The sequence below is a fragment of the Neofelis nebulosa genome, chromosome 2 (genome assembly GCF_028018385.1).
Source record: "Neofelis nebulosa isolate mNeoNeb1 chromosome 2, mNeoNeb1.pri, whole genome shotgun sequence".
Classification (NCBI taxonomy): Eukaryota; Metazoa; Chordata; class Mammalia; order Carnivora; family Felidae; genus Neofelis; species Neofelis nebulosa.
This window is the reverse complement of record NC_080783.1, coordinates 148,535,010-148,556,575: the sequence shown is the minus strand read 5'-3', so window position 1 is coordinate 148,556,575 and position 21,566 is coordinate 148,535,010. Positions and strand designations below refer to the sequence as shown.

The 21,566-nt window shown below is 43.1% G+C and overlaps 1 long non-coding RNA gene across 4 annotated transcripts; it reads right to left on the bottom strand.

Annotated features, from left to right (window-relative positions):
• Nucleotides 1-2,196: 2,196 nt before the first annotated feature.
• On the bottom strand, nt 2,197-5,370 carry LOC131493389 (uncharacterized). Of its 4 annotated transcripts, none has more exons than XR_009252617.1 (3): nt 5,245-5,331; nt 4,831-4,923; nt 2,197-3,183 (listed from the first exon to the last, which is right to left on the bottom strand). It is a non-coding gene; the product is annotated as an uncharacterized LOC131493389 (long non-coding RNA). The 4 variants fall into 4 exon arrangements; XR_009252618.1 differs by lacking the exon at nt 2,197-3,183 and adding an exon at nt 3,268-3,544 and having other exon boundaries at nt 4,821-4,923; nt 5,328-5,370; XR_009252616.1 differs by lacking the exon at nt 2,197-3,183 and adding an exon at nt 3,268-3,544 and having other exon boundaries at nt 4,821-4,923.
• Between the last annotated feature and the right edge of the window lie 16,196 nt (nt 5,371-21,566).

The window sequence follows — 21,566 nt, the reverse complement described above, 5'->3', positions numbered from 1 at the left end:
TTTAAACTGGTTATTTTAAATTAGCAAAGTCGTACGAGCACATGGGAAGAATAGTAAAAAGCGGAGTAATATAAAACGAGTCACTCCTAGGTAATCACCGTGAAAAGTTTCTGTTTTTAACTCTTATCATAGCTATGATTTAGAACTTTAAACAGTGTGTTTCTACTATTGATTGGTCACTGGGAGTGACACCTATTGACCCCCTGATACGGAATATGAAGTATTCAGGGCAATTGCAGTGCTATTCACTTCCTCTCATCCACTTCATTCTCAGATTTTGTTAGTTATATTTAGTTATTACCTAGAGCACTTTGTAATTTTAATTAATATATATTCAAACCTCTGCCTCTTGATTTATTGAAATTAGATTTCTATTTATTTCCTGCTATGAAAAAATGACACTGGTTTCCTTATACTCTTTTGTAGCTCTTCTCTTTTCTTCCAGTTTTAATTATAGTATTTTCACCTTGTTAAAATTTATATTTGCATTTTGTTTTGTGATTATAACGTTTTCTGTGCTTAGTTTGTAATTTGATTAAAAAATTAAAAACCAACAAACATAGTCCTATGATTGTGCAAATAATATTTACTGCAAACCAAGAAGTCTGTGGTTGGACCTAAAGGGCCACAAACTAACCCTGGATTGCCAGCCTATTTCCTTCAAAAGAGAATTTTCTGAGTGTGTTAAAGTCAAATTGATTCTGTTTTCTTTTTAATTTAAATGTTTATTTATTTTTGACAGAGAGAAAGAGAGTGAGCAGGGGAGGGGCAGAGAGAGAGGGAGACACAGAATCTGAAACAGGTTCCAGGCTCCAAGCTGTCAGCACAGAGCCTGACACGGGGCTCGAACTCATGAACAGCGAGACTATGACCTGAGCCAAAGTCAGATGCTTAGCTGACTGAGCCACCCAGATGCCCCCAAATTGATTCTTTTAGAGTGTCTTTTTAGCTTTATTCACATTCACTTCTTCTGGTTCAACTGCACTCCTTTTATCTCTTGTAGCCTTGTATTTTGATTTTTTGTTTGTTTTTCTGCAACATATCTTGAGTAGTTATTTTTCACATAGAATTCATGGAGCAAACTTTTCAGCCTCTGCATTTCTGCAAATCTTTATTTTGTCCCCACTGTATGTTTATACTTTGGTTGGTTATAGAACTTTAGGTTTGAAATGTTTTTTCTTAGAACTTTGAAGGCATTACTGTCTTTGAAGGCATTTGCCTTCTAACATCAAGTGTTGTTGATGAGATATCTAATGGCAATCCAATCTTTATTCTGTTGTGATAGCCTATTTTTTTCTCTCTGGAAATCTGAGTTTTCTCTTTATCTTTGGATTTCTGAAATTTCACTAGAATGTATCTTATAATAGGTTTTTCTTTTCTTTCATTCATACTGCTCACCACTTAGTGGGCTTTTTAAATCTAAAGACTCATGTCTTCTCTTCAGTTTAGAAAACTTTTCTTGTATTACATCTTTGGTTATTTCCTCCTTTCTGTAGGCTCTTCCTTATGCTTCTAGAATTCCCACTAGCCAGTTACTGATCTCTTCAATTTCTTCTCTCTGCTCATATTTGACATCTTGTCTTATTTTGAGAGATTTCGTGGAGTTTTCTAGATCTCCATTTGTCATCTATAACACATTCAATTAGGCAGATTACCCAGTGGATTTATGATATAGACATTATGTATTTCTATTTCAAGAACTCTTATTTTGTTCTCTGAGCACTTTAAGAAAAACAGCACGTTGTTTTGTTATTGGAAACATTATTCTCTTGAATTTTTTCTGAAAGTAGTTGAATATTTATATAAAGTCATCTTTTATTTTCTGAATAATCACTGTTCTCTGTGAGGCAAATTGTTCCCTCTCTTTTTTTTTGTAGTTTCCTTAAATATTTAATAATCCTTAGAATGTATCTCCATATAACAGTATAAAGTGTCCTCAAAAAATAAAAATAGAACTACCTTAGGATCAAGTAATTACCCTACTGGGTATTTACCCAAAGGATACAAAAACACAGATTCAAAAGGGTACACACACCTTGATATTTATAGCAGCATAATTAACAATAGCCAAACTATGGAGAGAGCTCAAATGTCCATCGACTGATAAATAGATAAAGAAGATGTATATATATACAATGGAATATTACTCAGCCATCAAAAAAGAAAGAAATCTTGCCATTTGCAAAGACATGGATGGAGCTAGAATGTATTATGCTAAGTGAAATAAGTCAATCAGAGAAAAACAAATACCATGTGATTTCACTCATATGTGGAATTTAAGAAACAGAACAAATGAATATATGGGAAGAGGGTAAAAAAAGAAGAGAGAGGGAAACAAACCACAAAAGACTCTTAATGATAGAGAATAAACTGAGGGTTGATAGAGGGAAGTGAATGGGCAGGGATGGGCTAAATGGGTGATGGGTACTAAGGAGGGCACTTGTTATGATGAGCACTGGATGTTGTGCGTAACTGATGAATCCCTGAATTCTACCCCTGAAACCAATATTGTACTGGATGTTAAGTAACTAAAATTTAAATAAACATTAAAAAAAAGAATGTGTCTCCATATATATTCTTAGGAGTTCATGAGTCCTTTAAGACAATTTTCAAATTTGGTTTTCATTTTAACGATAATCTTTTAAAATATCAGTTGTCGATTCTGGAATATCTAGTTTGGCAAGCAGGATCAGAACCTCCATTTGCATTTGTGTTTTTAATCATGGCATCCATGTCTTGTGTTGCCCAAATGACATCAGAGCCCTCTGCACAGATGGTGATTTGCACAGCCAGACCAGTCTGGGGAGGACTGTCTTCATGCTGGTGCCTGGGTTCTGGTTTGAGAAACATGGCTTCAGTGTATATTTCGCTCATGGATAAGATTACTACATAATTTATCATTCAATGGAGTAATAATGGAGACATTTGGTACACTTGGCTACCTGTCCCTAGCCACCATGGGCTGCCCAGCCATTGGATGACGAGGCCCCGGAATTGGTGACACTCACAGATGTGGCTATGGACTTCACCCAGGAAGAGGAGCAGCAGCTGAACCCGGCTCTGAGAGGCCGGAACAAGGATATGATGCTGCAGAACTTCTGGAACCTGGAATCTCTGGCTATTTGCAAGAGAGGCAAAGTTCCTTGCATCCGGCCATCTCCTGATTTGTTGATCCCATCATACCTGAATAAGAATAAAACCTACGTTAAAAATATTTTTTTTAATGTTTATTTATTTTTGAGAGAGAGGGAGAGCGTGAGTGGGGGTGGGCAGAGAGAGAGGGAAACACAGAATCTGAAGCAGAGAATAAAACCTATGTTTTAAAATAGCTGGAGCCTTCTGGGCCAGGCTTCACTTCCAGCTGGGGTCTGCAGAAGATCTCAGACTAGTTGTCCTAGACTCTAGGCTTCTTCCCCTTATCTCCGCCTGTGGCCACTCTCTCCCTCAAATCTGGGTCTTTTCCCTCGTCACCTCCTTTGGGCTTTGCCATCCATGCCTCCTGCTCTCTTCGGTGGGTCCACACGTTGTTTCTCAGTCTGCTTCACTCTCTCACCTTGTAAATAGAACCAAACTTCCCCTGTAACAAGCAAACAAACAAAAACCACCAACGACAAAAAACCTGAGACTTCCTGAGCATAAAAGGAAAACTGCTTATTAATGATTGTGTGGGGATTATAACGTAAACTGGAACGTACTGGGAAACCCAGGATGACTGGTTATCCTGCTGAAGGCAGAGTGGCTTTGCTTTTGTTTTCTTCCTGGCAGCTGTTACAGAAGTCCAGAATTGTCTCTGGCTCTGCCCTGCTTCTACCTCAATGCCCAGCCCCAGTAAAGGGCCCTGCTCCTTCTCCAGGGAATAATTCTCTAGGCTTCACCCAGAACGCAAAAGCTATTAATTGTTAGCTGATCTGCAAGCATAGGGTGTGGGGAGTGCTTTGCCTCATTGGTTCAGCTGTTCCAAATGTAGTTCTTTTAATTAATTGCTCTTATGATTTCTCACTCCCCACCCGCCACCTCCCTCTCCCCCCCTCCAGCTCTGCATGTGTTGCCTCTGAACTTGGAACTTGTCCAGGATTTCCTTGCTGTTTTCTTCACTTTTCATTTCTCTGTCACCCCGGTCCCATGTGCTGTCTTCCATGAATTCCTCCATTTCTAGCCTGTTGACATGGCAATCCCACTTTTCCTGAATAGGTTTGGTTTCGTTATTTTAAAACATCTCTTTTCTATAACTTCCCTAGGACCTATGGAGGAAGGGGAAGCAGATACCAGTGCTCAGGACACCCTCATGAACCAGAGCTCCCTGTTCAAAAGCTCTATGCTTTTTGAATTTGAATCTGAATATGGATGTATCTGTTCTCCTGGGTATAAGACCACCTCAAAGTAAACAATGAAGTGACACTGAAAGATCCATTTAGGAGACTACTGCCTTTTCTATTCTGTCCTCTCCTTCTCTAAGTAAACCCAGAACCCAACACTCTGTGAAGCAATCAATTCTCAGAAGAGAACTTTCTTAACTAAAACTCCACTCTGGTTCTTAACTAGAACCCCACTGTCTTCAGAGCTCAAACCTGTCCTGAATTACAGGGGGAATAGTTAAGTGGTTTAAAGTAGAGGACTGTTATTCCTAATGCTCTTTGGACATGTGAGGAGAGCATCAGAAATTGAAAAAAAGTTAAATATATGTTGAAAAGCCGCCACAGTTTTGGGCTCAGTGGTGGAGGGAATGCAAACAAATATGATTCCTTCCCTCAATATACTCATTACCCAGCGGAGTTGAAAATATATGCAGAAAAAGTTAGAGGCAAGAGAGAGTAGGTCACATGTCAGTACCTAAGTGCCACGTCTGAGGCCAGCCTTCAGGATCATGGTTTCATAGGTCAGGAGCTCTCTGTAGTCCTGGAGGCTCATGGAGGCAGCTCAAGCCTGTAAAACATACAGTGGTCTTCCCTTTAACTGCGGTCTCGCTTTCCCTGGTTTCAGTGACCTGTGGTCAGCCCCTGTCCAGAAGAAGATGATCCTCACTCCCCACCCGATGTCAGAAGGTCAATAGTAACCTACGCTGCGTCCCAAAGCCTACGTCCGTCACCTCGCTTCATCTCATCAGGCGGGCATTTAACTAGCTCACGTCATCACAAGAAGAGTGAGTAGAGTAAGATAGTTTGAAAGAGACCATAGTCCCGTTTATTACAGTATATTGTTAAAACCATCCTATTTCATAATTAGTTATTGTTGTTAATCTCTTACCGTGCCGAATTTATAAATGAAACTTCACCGTAGGTATGTATGTATGGGGGGGAAAAAACCATGGTATATTCAGGGTTTGGTACTGTGGTTTCAGGCATCCACCGGAAGTCCTGGAATGTATCCCCCGGAAGTCCTGGAATGTATCCCCCCGCGGATGAGGGGGCTACAGTACTCTGACTTTTGAAGAAAGAATAGGAGTTAGGCTGGTGGAGAAGTGAGACTGGGAGAATGTTGTGGCCAAGAAGAGGGAGGCTGCAGTGTGCCGTGTTTGGTGGGTGGGTCAGCGAGGTAAGCACAGAATGTAGCAAGGAGGGACAAGGTTTGTTAGCAAGGGGGACGGAACCTTGTGAAAGTTCTGGAATGTCAGCTAAGGGATTTAGGTTTTGCTCAGCCAGAGAATTTTGACGAGGAGTACATGATTAAGGTCATGGTTGAGGAGGCTACAATGTGCTTAAGATGTGTTTATGAATTACAGTTGTGAAGCATGGGGAGAGAATAATGTGAAGACCAGACAGAAAGATAGCTAACAATTCATTCTATCAATCGTATTAATAGAAAAAAAAAAGTTGCCATTTTAGGGATGTCTGACTGGCTCAGTTGGTGGAGCATGTGACTTTTTATCTCAGGGTGGTGAGTTCAAGGCCACTGTCAGGTGTAGAGATTACTTAAAAATAAAATCTTTTTTAAAAAAAGTTACCATTTTAGGTTATAATATTAACAGAGATTTTGAGAAGTAAAAGAGATGACAATATCAGCAATTATTTAACAGCAAGCTTTACTTAGTGATAAACCAAAATTTTTAATGAATTTAAGAATTTAAAGTTTATCCCAAAATTCCTTATGAGCATCCTAATATTAAGAGTATGACTTTCTTTTATCCTACCCAATAGGAATTTTAAAGGAATTTATTTTTCCAAGATATATGTGTGTGTGTGTGTGTGTGTGTGTGTTTGGCCAACATTATTTAATAATGCACCATCGGATGTGATCACCACATTTGCTGTATTATGGTATCTAATATATTAGAAAAGACTGCAGGCTTTTGGCAGGTGATAGAAAAATGGGTAAGACCTACATTTTAAAATATATTATAAAAGCATTTTTGTTTACCTTAATTATAGAACCTATAAAGAGATAAAAAGAACTCCCACATTATAAATGAAGTTCTTCTGGAAGCAATGAATCCATCAAGATAGTGACTCTGTCTCTGAAAGTCATGATCTCATTGCAGCTAGGTCTGTAAAATTATGTTTGTGAAAGCCCCAGATGGGTACTTTACTTCCAGCCTCCTCTTTGTGAGTCTTTTTTTTGTGCCAATCACTGTGGGGATTACATGGAGATAAAGACAACGTTCTTCTCCTTGAAGAGTTTGCCATCTAGCAGGGGTATATGACACTTATACTATAATTGCTGAATGGAATTAGTCTTACATTGTGTGAATATACTAACAGGATGGTCAAATGTGAATATACTAACAAATAAAGCAACTCACTTACTAGCTCTCTTTACTCCTATCTGATGAGAACCGAAGAAATCGTCTTGTTGATTTTCCTGAAGCTTCTCCCCTGTTGTCCTCTTCCTTGATAACATGCTGCTCTGGGTGTTTTTATGATCACAGTAGTGAATGAAGTCAGGCCTAAGAGGGTAGGTGACTGACCTTCGGTTCATATCCTGCCAGATACGCCTAAGCTAAGTTTTGGGCCTTCTTTGGAACACTTTATGAATCTGTTGAGCAGCCCACATAGATCCTTCAAGAACCCATTTGTAGCCACTATCGCACTGGCTCGGAAAGCAAAGCAGCAGCCAATGGCCACCATATGCAAACGTAAACTCTTTGAACATGACACTGTGTTTCCTTGTCCAGAACTCAAGGTATTTGGCACTCAGAACATGCATTCATTCATACATTTATCTAAATACTATTGAATTTCTACTCATGCCTGCCATATACTAAAGACAGATAGTGGCTAAGGTACAATAATATCCTAAGGTAGCTTTCAGTAGATAGAGGAGACAGACAGATGCCACGTAGTGAACATATATTGTTTTTATCTGTCCAGCATCTCTCCCTTTCTTTTTTCTGGCAACACTCTTCTCTTTCCCATGGGGAAGTTCTCTTTTCCAATTTCAAGTGGTCTGGAGACAGCACCCATCAGAGTAGTTCTCCACCCCCACAAAACTATGGGAAGTTGGGGGGCAGGCGATATGTGCCTGTGGCCATAGTGATTATCCCAGGAATAAACATGTAAACCCAAGCCAGGCCAACAGGAGTAATTCCCTGGGGTCTAATACGTGGCTGCCAGGAGAAAGCAGCTCTGCTTCCTCTGAGGTCATCGGGATGATGTAAACCCAGTACCCTCCGCAGTCAGGCTCTCCCCCAACCCTACTCGCACCCCCCTACTTTCTGCTCATAGAAGATGAGGCCCACACAGGGTGAAGCTGAGCCAGTGGTTAGAGAAGAAGAGAAAAAGATTCAGGAGAGACCAAGAGAAATGTAAATCGATCATGTACTTTGAATCTAGCTCTGCCCCATCCATTGCAGTTACCTATGATAACAAATTCCCTCTTTCCCCCCAGTTTGAGTTGTTTTTCCATTACATGTAAGAAGAGTCCTAAGTAGCACACAGCATGACAACCTGATTGGACCTAACACAGCTGCTGGGTGAACCAACGCTCACCTGGTGTTACAGGATGAGGGATGACTTTCTCGAAGCAGAGACGTTGGAGCTGAGGCCATGTACCTTTCCAGGAAAACTGGAGCTGGAGGAAGGGATAGCATGGGCGGTGAAAAGGCCCAGGCAAAAGGAGCATCTTGTGTGAGAACCTGTAAATACGAGGGGAAATGGCTCATTTGGGGAATTACAGGGATTCTGGTATGCTTGGGGTAGAGTACAGAGACAGGAAAAATTGCTAAATGGTGTTGGTACAGAGTCACTAAGACACCGACTGCCTCGGTTCTCATGGAGCAGTGGTAGAAGAGAAAGATGGTCTCTCCCTCAAGGAGCCTATAATTTCACCAGGAATGTTGGACATAAATATGCACGGAGTTAAACCAACATCTATGGCCACAGTAAGATGTACCAAATCAGCGACTGTGAAACAGACAAGAAGTGCATGAGATTCTGAGCAAGGTCACTGGAGATTGCAGACAGCAGGAAGCACTGGGACTGGGCCTTGAAGTAAAGGCAGGGTGTGGGTGGATGGACATAAGGCCCAGTGCAGGGCACCAGTGAGGAGACAGCTGACTGGTTCAGGGGGTTGAGTCAGGGAATAGTGGAAGACAAGTTTGGAACAGTAGGTTAAAACCACTTGGTGAAGCTTTGACTGTCTATTGACTTTAGACTTTATTCTGAAAGCAATGGGGAGCCGCAAACAGTTTCTGAGCGTAGAGAGGGGTGATATGTGGAGGAATACTTTGGTGGGGGCATGCAGAAAGACCCAGACCAATTGGAGCCAGAAGGCCAGAGGAGACCCCATCAAGGCCTGGCTTAGGGCAGCAGCAGGGACACTGAGGGAGGGTGCGGGGAGACCGTTTATGAAGACAAAATGGCTGGGCTTGAATTCCTGGATGCGGAGAAGGAAGAAGGATGAGCAGAGCGTCCTGCCTGTGGGACAGAACGAACTCTTGTTATCCTGAGGAGAATGGGCTCTCCTGCCCCAGCCCTTGCACCCAGAGTGTTCAGCCACGCTCACTCCCTGGGGAAAGATGCAGCTGCTGCCAAGGTGGCACAGCAGCCTTGATGGAGAGGGACAGAGGTGGGGGACAGAAGCGATTATGCAGCGATGGCAGACTGGTTTGTTCTGTGTTACACCTTCTGTGTCAATACGCAGAACTGGTTTGACTGAATTCAGTGAAAAGAACACCTGAATTCAGGAAGACAACACATTCTCTGTCGGCTTGACACCAAGGACCCTGCTTAGCTGCTTCTACCTGCTTTTTTTTTTCTAAAACAAAAACAAAAACAAAAACAAAACAAAACAAAAAAACCCCAAACAGTTCTATTGTCATGCAGACAAATCAGAAGAGTCAACCCGTTTACTCTGGTTACCCGCCCCCCCCCCCACAGGTCAGTGAGATCTCCATACGCTTCCTCCCCACGCAACAAGTGTGTGTCCCGTGTGTCTCTAAATTCTGGCAATGTGCTGGTGCTGGGGACACTGAAATGGATACTGAGTGCTGAGACCACGGGGGATGAGCATGGTCAGGGGACAGGAAGCAAATCCCAGCTCTGCCCTTTGCCAGTTGTCAGACTTTAAACTCATTGACCCTTGGTTTTCTGACCTACAAAATGAAGATAATACTGCTGTGGATGATTGTAAGGATGAAGAGATATTTATGTGTAAAGTACCTGGCACAGTGATCGGCATATAGTAAGCATTCAATAAGTGATGCCTATTTATTACAGAACAAGATTTGTATAAGGTGCTGTGGAAGAACAGAAGGGAGACAGTTAGCCCAACTTCAGGGAGTTCAAGGAAGGCTGCCTGGAGAGGAGGACACGTGAGCTGAATATTGGCAATGGAAAAGGAGTGAGGAGGGGACAGGGAGAGAAGGCTTCCAGGCAGAGGCGCCAGCACATGTAGGGAACACATAAATGACCAGCTTAGGACCAATTCATTGCATGGCTGGAAAGGCAACTCCACTCGTGTGGCATGCCGAGAGTGAGTCGGGCCCTGGATTCTAGACCCCACTGAGCACAGCCTGCAACCCCTGTCGTATGTGACACGATTGCTTGTACTTGGTAAAGGAAGCAGCTCCGTGCTAAATCTCATTCTCCCCCACGCCACAAACTAGCCCATTTCTGTCTTTCTTACTCATTCTCATCACACATGGTACTGACTCCTGAGGGCAAGAGGGAGGGAGCGTGCGAGAAGTGTCCTGAGGAATGTCCCCCAGTTGCCTGACGTGGTTTCAAAAACCGGAAATAGGGCAATTAGTAAAACGTCCTGGTGCTCATCGGGCAAGGCTTTCTCTAGGCCCTGAAAGCATTCCCCCTCTTTTATGTGTTGCTATTGATGCCTGGTAGAAGGTTTCTTCGGGACTGCATTGTTATGCCGAGTTCCAGATGGGGCAATTAAATACGGACAGTCGGACTGTTATTTTAGTTGCCTTTGGAAATAGAATTTACAGCGCTCGCTTGTCCTTTTCAATTTTCCCCCAACGGAGCTGTTCCCCCTTCACCTTGGAGGAGGCAGAGCCTTGGTGGTGGAGGGAGCCACTGGCTGGGCCGGCTTCTGCAGGGGCCACGGCGTCCCTCTGGATGAAAGGCTCAGCAGAACTTGAAGTCATTATCGTGATCAAGGACTCAGGGAACCGTTTCGGCGTGTAAATGCAGATGCTCTCTTGGTTTCTGTGATAGATGTGTTCCCAGTGCCAATGCAGCAGTGTGTTGAATTCTTTTTAAAATCTGAACAACCTGCAGGCTCTTCTCTCCTTTTCTTAAATCCATTTCCCCGTTGAGATGAAAAATGTAATACTTTTCAGCTTACTTTAGACTTTCTTCAAAAGTATTTCTGGAAAAGGATCCTTCATGTGGAGCATATGAAAACTGTCAGAGGACGGGAGAGAGCGAGGTTTTGAAAACACACTAATGGACAGCCATTATGCCGTAGGGAGTTCCCCCGGAGAGCAGAAAAATACAGGCTGGGGAAGTCGTGGGGAGACAGAGCACAGAAGCTACGGATTAAGGGACGAACATAGTCCAGAGATCCTAAGAAAACCGGATACATAATGAGATGGGAAAATAATACTGGCTAAGATGAATAAGACTGCTGAGGTTTGCCCTAGGAGAATGCTGGAAAATAGAAGTTTTGGAATTTGACACACCGAGTTCCAGTGCTGACTCTTCCACCCGCTGGCGATCGGACCAGTTAATTTTTCTGTGACTCAGTTTTCTCGCCTATAAAGTGGCCCTAAAAATGACCACAAGGGGGGTTGTGCTGATTGAATGAGCTAATGTAGGTAGAGGGTCCACCTTATTCTCTGGTGTGTGCAGTGTTTAATAAATGCTACCTTTTATTATTCTTATTATCATTGTTGTTAGCAGCGACACGAGGGCATAGATAGCTTCCCAGACCACCGGCCAATCCTATTTCCCATCTGAGGGTATACGTGCATGCGTTTTGTCAGACATGCTGGCACCCTTCTTTCTCGATGGCAGTGGATTGGCACATTTAACCCCATCGCTGGGATTCCCTTGCACGCATCCGGGTTCCTCCGTGAGATGTTTGCCATGGCATGGAGCTGCTCACGGAGTGTTCTTCTACGCAAGGGGCTGTGTTCTGTTAGCAACATGGGCTCCACGAAGGAGGTCCCGTGATTCATTTTCACCTCCTTGCCAGTTGCCTTGCCCCTACGCCAGGGCTGCGAAGCAACGAGCTGGAGGTTTGTGCTATGAGCAAATCTGAATCACGGAGAGAATATGAAGGAAAATGAGCAGCTTAAAAATACTCCATAGGAAAGAAATGGTAAGCCACATGGTTTCTTTTGAACTTTCCCAATTCGGCCTCTAGAAAAGGTGTCATAAAGCTCTGAGGAGTGACTAAGAGCTGGGACAGAGGCAAGTTTGTTACAGACGTCCCCGTAACTCCAGGAGCAAATCTCTTTTTTCCCCTCCTAAATAACTCCAGAACATTACACGGCATTAACAAGTTTCCCAGGACAGGAACTTCTAGTTTATTACTTGCTCACATTGTCATCAGAAATTAATTTTGTCCCTGAAAGACAAATTGGCTGGTAGCTTATGAAGTTAAATGGAAAGAACAAGTGCGCATCTGTTTCTTCTGCATTTTGTCTCCTTGGTGTCTTACATATAAATGAATCAGAGTGTTCAAACTTAAATTAAGATCTTTGGCTAGATAAACAGTTAAAACTGGTTCCCATAGCTACCTCTCACACATAGCTGTGATTGCATTATAATCCCCTAGTAATCAGCTCTAAATGAAAGAAAGATGATAAGGGTGCTCTTTTCAGTTTTCAGTACTGATTTTTATTAGCTCTCAATCAGTCCGGGACTGCTCTGTCTTTCATCACATTGTGGTAGTGTTTGTAGAATCATTAGAGTAATAAAGTGTAAATCTTACTGAGGTGCATTTTTCTTGAGGTGTTTTATATGAGGAAAACTCTGAAGATTACACTGGCTGGTACAAGAAAGATTTGTTTCTGAGACGAAAGTAAGAATGTAATGTATGCTGTATTCATTTATTCCTTCCCGGAGTCAGAATCTAATGAATTATCCAGCCTAGGTGAACCAACCACCACAAAACCCCCCTCGGACTTGGGGAGGGGGGGTTACAGTGTTACCATACTGTAGATTTGCATGCAGTTAGCCACTTCCTAATTTGCCTTGTTATCCTTCTCCAACACTCTTCCAGTGTAAAGCCCTCACATTACAAACGCATTACCCACAAAACCGCAAGCTTTGCTATTCCCAATGTGATTTCTTCAGCAAACGAGTGTAATCCAATAAAACATCATGTCTCACCAACATTGAAGTATTTATTGCAGAATAAATTTCAGCTTAAAAAAATGCACTTGCCCCCGTTCTGCTCATATATCACCGACTGACCGGTCTTCTCAGCTTCATGCGGGTCAGAGACCGCTAAGTGGGGCAAAGTGGCAACTGGAGACCACAGTTCTCAGATGCCTCCCTGCATTGGTTCTGGATTTCTCTAGGCCCATCCAAGAGATGGTAGCATGAGAAGGAACTCACACTGACTTTCTCCACGTAGTGTAGGGGCTCTCACAGATTTTGCAGGTGTGCTACACGTTTGCAATTAACAGAATACTTAATCCTGATGTGCCTTTTCTTTCCCATAGGCTTTATTATAGCCAGAATATGTTACAATGCATCATACTCTACGATACCTATAAAAATGCCTCCTTGTTTTAAATGGTGGATTTTATGCATTTTATGTTTATATTAGGCCGAAAGTGTCCCTATATTTTAGTGATAGACATTTACGCTCATCCACAGGGTAAGAAGCAATATAACGTCGCAGTGTGCTGTCTCTGAAGGAGTTTATAGAAATGTGGTGGTTTCATATTTAATTTTAAGTTACTAATTTTTAAGAAAAGGTTTTGCTTGTGATAATTATTACAGTTGCCGTGCTCACATGTTGGTAACGTGCATCTTTGCAACCGGCTGAGTGTTTGCAAGACCCAGGTACCCAGAGAGTCAGGTGGTGGCAAATAGCGAAGCTTTTCTCTATGCATCTTTTTGGTTTGTGTCATGACATGTAAAAATATGTGTAGGATTTGACCTGTAGATAGCATTTTTAGGGAATGAGAAGGAGAGGTCACTTGATTAGGGTGGTTCTAGATGATAAAAGAAATCTTGTTTCCAGGGATTTTTTTTTTTTTTTTTTTTTTTTTACCCTTGGATAGTCCTGAGAGAGACCTCATTCTTTATTTACTACTTATGTGTAAAAATATAAAAGTCTGAATTCAAGTACTGGTTCTCTTTTTTTTTTTTTCTCTTTTAAAAGAAAGCAAATAAAATATTTTGCTGATGATGGCGCTTTTTGTATGTCTTCGCATGTTGGTACTTAAATGCAATATGTCTGGAAGATGTTGCTATTTTACACTACACGCACAAGAAAGAGTAAATTGTAGGTCCTGATTATCAACAGATAACAAGACATACTGTATATAAATAAATGCTCGGCATCAAAACCCATTATTGGATTAGCTATATAATCATGTCTCAGGCTGTAAGTCTGTGCTGACAAATGAACACTTTTCATTTGGCTCAAGGTCCTCATCAGCAACGGAACTAATTTTACATTCTCACCCATTAAGTGAATAAGATGTGGAAAAAGCTGTCTGCTTTTTGAAGTGTAAATTTGCTGCTACAGGCTGTGCAGACCAAAGCGCTTTTGAAGCAGGCAAATGAGATCATCTCTAGGGACATGTGAACCTCACAAAGTTCAGGTCATTTCGGTGGAAGGGACGGGGTGTGTGTATGCCTGTCCACCAATGTTCCTATGATTTAGGTGGTGGACACATACATTGGGCCATGTGGGTGTCCTCTGGTGTAGACGGTGGGCTCTTGGCTTAAACCTGAACGAACTGGGAACACAGCGTTCATCTTCTCCAGAAACCAAGGATCCATAGAGTGTGTGTAGAGACTGAGGTGGAACATCAGGGGTTGGCATGTTAGACAGGATTCTCTACCCTCTGCCACGCTCAAGAAGAAGCAACAGAGCCTCTAGTCTCTTGTTCAAAACCCCCTGGTAGGCCTGGGACCCTCCACAGAAGCACCGAGATAAAAGATGTTGGTAGTGCTGGGGTTGCTGGGGGACAAGATGTACTGGGAGAGGAGCACTCCCCCCTCCTCCTTTTTGAGTGATTTTAAATACTCTATATGCTGATGACTCCACATTTATATCTCTCACCCAGATTTCTCCTTTGATTCCGATATACAACTGCCTATGTTTTCTGTCTGCTCGGATGGTTCATACATATCTCAACTTAACACATCCAAAATGAAACCATGAGACTCGACCCCAAAAGTCATCTGTCCCTCAGTTCCTCCTCATCCCACAAATTGTATCCCCATCTTCCTTCTTGCTCAAGTGGGAAACTTAAGAGTCATCCTTAAAAAAAAAAAGAAAAAAAAGAGTCATCCTTGATTCACCCCTTTTCTTCACCAATGAAATACAGTCTATCAGCTGTCATGCTAGTTTTATCAACAAAATACATTGTAAATCTCCTTGGACATCTGGAGCAAGCAAACATCACCTCTTCCCTTGGCAACAGTGACACCAGCCTCCCAGCTTGCTTCTCTGTCTCTATCCCAACTCCACCTTCTCCCCATTCATAATGAGCAGAGCGTAATCTTGAAAGGTCATGTTATAGGTTGAATTCTGCCCCCCTCCCCATTCATATGCCAAAGTTTTAACCCAGTACTTCAGAATGTGACCTAACTTGGAAATAGACTAATTGCAGACATGGTTAAGATGAGGTCATTCACAGGGGGAGTAAGGTGGATGCCTATTGTATACAACTGGAGTCCTTCCTTCTAGAAAGAATGCTGTGTGGAGACAAAGAGACACACACGGAACGCAGATGATGTGAAGACACGGGGAGAGCGCCGCCTCTAAGGAATGCCAAAGATTGCCTGTGAACCACCAGAAGCTAGCAGGGAGGCCTTGAACAGATTTTCTCTCACAGTTCTCAGAAGGAACGGGCCCTGCTGATACCTCCATATTAGACTTCCAGCCTCCGGAACTGTGAGACCGTACGTCTTTGTTGTTTGGGCCACACAGTCTGTGGTACTTTGTGATGGCAATCCCAGCAGGCCAAGGCAGTGCGGAATCATGCCCCTCTACTACTTAAGGCCCCAGGTGGCTTCTTATTTTATTCAGATTCAAATTCAAAGCGTGCATCACTAGAACCCTAGAACACTCTTTATGATGGGGGCCCACCCACTACCCCAGTCTCATCTCCCACCGATTCTTCCTTCATCATTTTCAGTCACACCAGATGCTTTTCTGTTCCTCAGTCTTGCCAAGCTCTTTTGTCTTCCACAGCCTTTGCACATGCGGTGCCCTGCCCTTGGAGTGCTTGCCTCCTCCTCCTCTCTCTTTGCCTGGCCAGAACCTCAACCTCCAGGTCTTAACTTACCTGTCACCCCTCCCGCCTCTGCTGTTATTCTCTGCTTTTGCCCCATTTTTCTTTTATAATTACTTATGATGATATGTATTTATATTTCTGTGTACTTTCTTATTTTGGTCTGGACTCTAAGGTCCAGCAGATCATGTCAGCCTGGCTCATCAGTGTAGATATTGCTGGTGCCTTACACAGTGCCTGATACACACTGGCTGTTCAATAAATATTTGTTCAGTGAAACAGCGAATGACAGGTGCTTAAAGAAGTACCTCTGCCCAAGTCTTATGGCTGATGAGATGTGTTTCACATAAGCCTTGCTCCCTTTATTACTGCTTAGAAAAGGAGGATTCTTTTGTGGGGGGCCTCAGTTGGCTTGGACCTAAGATGGAAATGTCTAGATCACTCCCTATCCTCAAGATTATCTGTTTAGGATTGGAGAACCTGATTGAGAATTGAGATGGAGGGATACCATAGGCAAAATGGGCAGTGAGTCGGGTCTCTGCCTACTAATTGCACCGTGAGGTTTGTGAATCCTCTCCCAGAAAGATCATTGCCTCGGCAGGCCAAAGAATATAATGCTGTATAGAAATACTCCATGAACTCATCTTTTCCAGAGTCAAAAAATAAGAAGTTGTGTGGGTGAGTGTGGGAGAGATTGCTAGCTGTCCACCAAAATCTGTTCTCCTTTCTTCCTGGGCACACAACTAAATTACATTTCCGGGCCTCCCCTGCAGTTAGGTGTGGTCACGTGATTGAGTTCTCTCCCATGGTATATGGGCAGAAGTGAAGGATGCTGTTTTCAAACCCAGCCCACTGAAAATGTCTCTTGTGTCCTTTCCAAGATTTTTCCTCTCTGGTTTGTGAGGCTGTCAATGCCCAGGGCAAGCCTAGAAACCATGGCTGAAAATGCAAAAACCCTGTCAGCTTGGGTCTCTGAAGACCAGGTAAAGACCCTCTATAGAGATCTGAACTGAATAGGCAATCCTAGCAAGCAGTTTGTTTGAAGCCACTGAAATTTTGGGGTCTCTCTGTAACTGCAGACTGGCCAACTCTAACAATGCTGTGGTGCCTTCCTGAAGAAGCTGACATTCACGACAGGGGTGAAACCAGCAATCATAATTTTGGCTAAAGGAAGTGGGAGGTTAGAATTGGCTCAAGCAAGAGTATCTTCTCTCTCATGAGGCCCCAGAGCCACATGTAAAGGGATTTGGAAAGAAAAAAGGTAACCACTGGTCCTTCCAGCACTGTGAGCTGAAGAGGATCAAAGAAAAGGTGACAGCTTCGAGTTGCCTACAGAGGTGTCTTGATAACTATCACTGCACCTCCCTGGACACTGTGCCACTCCAGATTAGTCCTCTCATCCTTTCTGGCCATGACTCTTCTTGAGGGCATCGCAGAGACTTCGAAACCAACAATAGGAAGGCAAAATTAAAACCAGTGACAGGAACACAAGATATGTGAGGTGAGCACAGAAGACCGGGAAGGGGAAGAAAAGGGCAAATAAATTTTGACTGGCATTCAGATTCAGATGTTTGATTACCTTCTCAAAGGTTATATCTGTGAGGAACGTGGTGATTATGTTTTATTGAGCTCTCCCCGCTCAGTGCTTGGTAGATCCTATGTGTTTAACGAATGTTTGAGAAATGAATAAATACGTTGTCTTATTTGGGCCTCCTAAAACCTTATGAGGAGATGAGGCGTTATTGCAGACAGTGTGTTTGTCAGTTGGGGTCAAAACCATTCTTGTTCCATTCTTCCTCCTTCCAGTACAAGAAGGACTGGACTTCACAGCCCTCATGTAGTTAAGTGGGGTCAGTGACTTGTTCTGGCCAAAGAAATGTGAGTAAAAGTGACAGAGTAGGAAAGTGCACTCCAGCTTCTCTGTGCTGCTGCAGCCATTCTCGAGGTCTTGTGCTGATGAGCTGGAACCTCTGTCAGCTTCGCCCTGATTGACTCGTACTGGGCATGTAGTGTGAGCAAGAAATAAGATTTTGTTGGGTTAAGCCATCATATATGTTCTACTCCAGCAAAACCTGTCCTATGCGGATCAACGCATTTACCCAGCATTAACTTCCCCGTCTTCATTTTATGTGCACAGTAGCTCAAATTTTGCTTCTGCTTTTCTTCTCTGGATGCCCATCTGCTTCGGGGGCAGGTAGGCGCCTTCAAGGCTCACGGGTGAAATGGGGGTGGTCTAAGCTGATCATGGTTACCTGGATCCCTTCAGCCAGTGATTACTCAGGGATAGGGATGTAAGCTAGGTGTGACCAAATGATGTGTGGGGAATTCTGGGGATTTTTGGGGAGAAATTGTTTCTCACATATAGACCAGGAGACAAGAATGCTTCCTTTTCATGACAAGGAGTATTATTTGGGAGGATGTGAGGCTTGGAGTGGCTACAACCATCTTGTGGCCATAAGGGGAGATGCCAATATGCTGAAGGTGACCAACTGGAAAGAAGAGGAATCTTTGTTAGGCTATTTTAGTTGAGTATTGTGTTCCTTGTACCTCAAAGCACCCAGACAGATCATCTCCATTTTACTGAAGAGCAAAATGAAGCTTGGAGAGTATAAGTGATTCACCCAATGTCTCTTCTTGTAGGTAGAAATCGTGTCTTCTAATTCCAAGTCTTCCCTTTAAACATTTCAGGAGTCTGCAAATAGATGTTCTCTCATGTGCCAGACCAACTAATTGGGGGTGGTTGCTTGGAGAGTTGTGTTCAGAAGGTTTTAAGACCACATCCAGCAAGAAAAAGGGTTTGGGCTGATTAATAATTTCATGGGCAACATAGGGAAACAGTATTCCCCGCCCCCCCATTTCTGTAGTATGTAGTGTTACTTCTGGGTTAACTTTCTGTAGGAAAAGTCATGTATTAGTTACCAACCGCGTTGAGTGACAAATTGCCCCAAAATGTCATGACTTAAAAATGCCAAACATCTACTATGCATAGTTTCTGTGGGATATGGAAGTGTGGGTGTGGACTGGCTGAGTGCTTCTGTCTCAAAATCTCTCATGTGGTTGCAATCAAGCTGTCTGCTGGAGCTTAAGTCTATCTGCAGAGGGTCTATTTCCAAGCTCACTTATGTGGTTATTGGTAGGATTCTGTTCCTCATGGACCATAGGATTGAGGGCCTCGGTTTTTCACTGGCTGTGTCTCAGGTCCTTGCCACGTGTGCCTCATCGTAGGGCAGCTTTCCCCACGGTGGATGGCAAGGGAGAGTATTTAAGAAAGAAGACTTTGTGTAACTCAGTCTTGGAAGTGACATCTCACGGTTTATGGAGAATTCCAATCATTACAAGTGGACCGATAATAAGTCCAGCCCACACTCAAGGGGAGGAGATTACACAGAGAAGGGAACATCAGGAGGCGTTTGGGAGGCTGCCCACTACACAAGTGATAAATCATCATCATCATCATCATCCCATGAAATTACTCTTTCTGTTACCATTTCTGTAATTATCGTGGTTGACTACTTTGCCTCAAAAATTGTAGTCTCTTTTCTCAAAGTTCTAATCTCTCTCTGTGGGGCAAGCAATAACATGAACCACATAAAAATAATGTCTTATGTCCTGTTCCATGTCAAGGGTTAAGCATATCATCATAACAATGTTATTAATATTCTTTTAAGAATCATGAACAATATTATTAATGTTATTTTAATAATCATTAACTGTAATTAATAATAATAGTAAGTAATATTAGGAAAGAGTCTCATAGTGTGGTGAATGCCATTGGCATCAGTGTTTCTCTTCTTACTCCTTCCCCCAAATCCTGGGCGCATCACATGTGTGCCTGTTTTGAAATTGAACACAAACAGGGCTCTCCCTCTGAGTTTCTTGTCTCTTCCCAGACAGGATATGACCCAGGGCCATCTTTAAATCTGGCCTACCTCTGTGAATTTGCCTGTCGGTGGAAGGCCCAAGAAAAGAGAGAAAGGAAGCCATTCACTAGGGTAACGTCCTTTCTTTAGAGTTTGGTGCCTCCTTAGACACCAGGCACACATTCGTGTGAGGGAAAGAGATGATTTCAGGGACTCAGGGGGGAAGAAAAAAAGAGCAGAAGTTGAATGGGTTAATGTGAATCAGAGACGTTGAATGGTTGTGGGGCTTTTACTAGTCTGTCAGGGTGGCTAAGACGACAGAATGAAAACTGGACTTTTAATAAAGGAAGGCAGATTAAATTAATCATGACAAGAAAATGAGCAAGAAATGCTTTGACATTGTTATTTAATAAGAAAAATGTGTAATTAACTGATAAAAATAGTTTTTGCAAGAAGCAGGCAGTTAAATAGTTTATGAAGCCAGGCAGGCCAAATCCTCAGCATCTCTGACTGTTAGCAATCAGAATGCTTTTTATATGGTGTCTTTCTTTGGAAACGCACAAGCCATCTTGCCACAGACATTACCTCATTTGCTTCCCAGCCTAACGAATGCTTTATGGCTGAGAAATGGTGGAGGAAGCGAGTGAGATGGAAGAGATGAAGAAACTGAGGCACGAGGGGGGAGACTTGTTGCAGCATTTCCAGGAAGTTCCTGGGAGCAGTACTTAGCTTTTCTCCTTGTATTTGGGCATTAGCTAACGAATTAAAATGCAACATTGTTGTCTCTTCCAAGAGCTGCACAGAGGAACCTGGGGTATGTATTATGGCTGATATGATAGTAGTCTTCCGAACGAACGGGAGGTGGGGGTGGAAAGAGATCCTGGCATTTGCCATCTGGTAAGCCTGTCTTTAATCCTCAGTAAAGTAATGGAATGGAGATGAAGAAAAAAATGCGTAAGAATCAAGAGCATAATGCCACCATGAGCAAGCAGCTGTCTGGATTTTTAAAGAGCAAATTCCATGAGACAAATTTAATTGCATTTTTTAATAGAATTAAAAAAAAAACCCTCCGCAACATTAGTGGGTGAAGGAAATGAAATGGATGCATCCGGAAATCTCACTTGAAAGATGAATTCAACCGAGCTGGTTCTGAGCTCTGTCTCATGGATGGAAACCTGGCTTTAAGGCCACGTGAGCGGCCGGTGGGCGGCTGTGGACTGCCTGGGAGATAGTGGCCCGTGGCATGCTTCTGGCAGGCTCTGAGATGGGCTGGTATCTACAGAGCATCATTATTAATGACTTGCAGGAGGTGACGAGCAGAACATTAATTAAATGTGCACATGTGGCCAAATGGGGAATTGGCGGCAGAAACACCAGAGAGGCAGGCGCTTGTTTTTCAGCCTCTGTGATTTGGCCTGTGAGAAGTGGCCTGACTGCTTCCCTCCTCTGTCCCTGCACCCTTGGGTTTGAACCAGAGTTTTGCACGATGCCATGGAGGAAGTGGCAGGGGAGGTACCTTTGAGCAGGCTCGAAAATCCCCTTCCCAAACACCAGGGTCTGTGCAAATTGCACCTGTAGCCTGATGCTCTGATAAAGGAAGCCTACAATATTTAGTATTGTTATTAGCGGAGTAATGAAGCAGCTTCCAAGCTGGTTCACTGCTGCCTTGCCCCATTTTGTGGCATGTTTACATCTGCAAAGGGGAGCACAAGCAGGAGACACAGGGATGGGGAGGTGTCTCCTCTGGGTCACCTTCAGGGGAGCCCTTTGGCCCATCTCATTCTTCCTAAGAGAAGCCTGTGTGGTTTGACTCCTGAATATATTCAGGCATTTGAAATTAGGTGGCTCACCCCAATCCTAAAGAAAGCCATGCTTATAAGTGAAGTCCA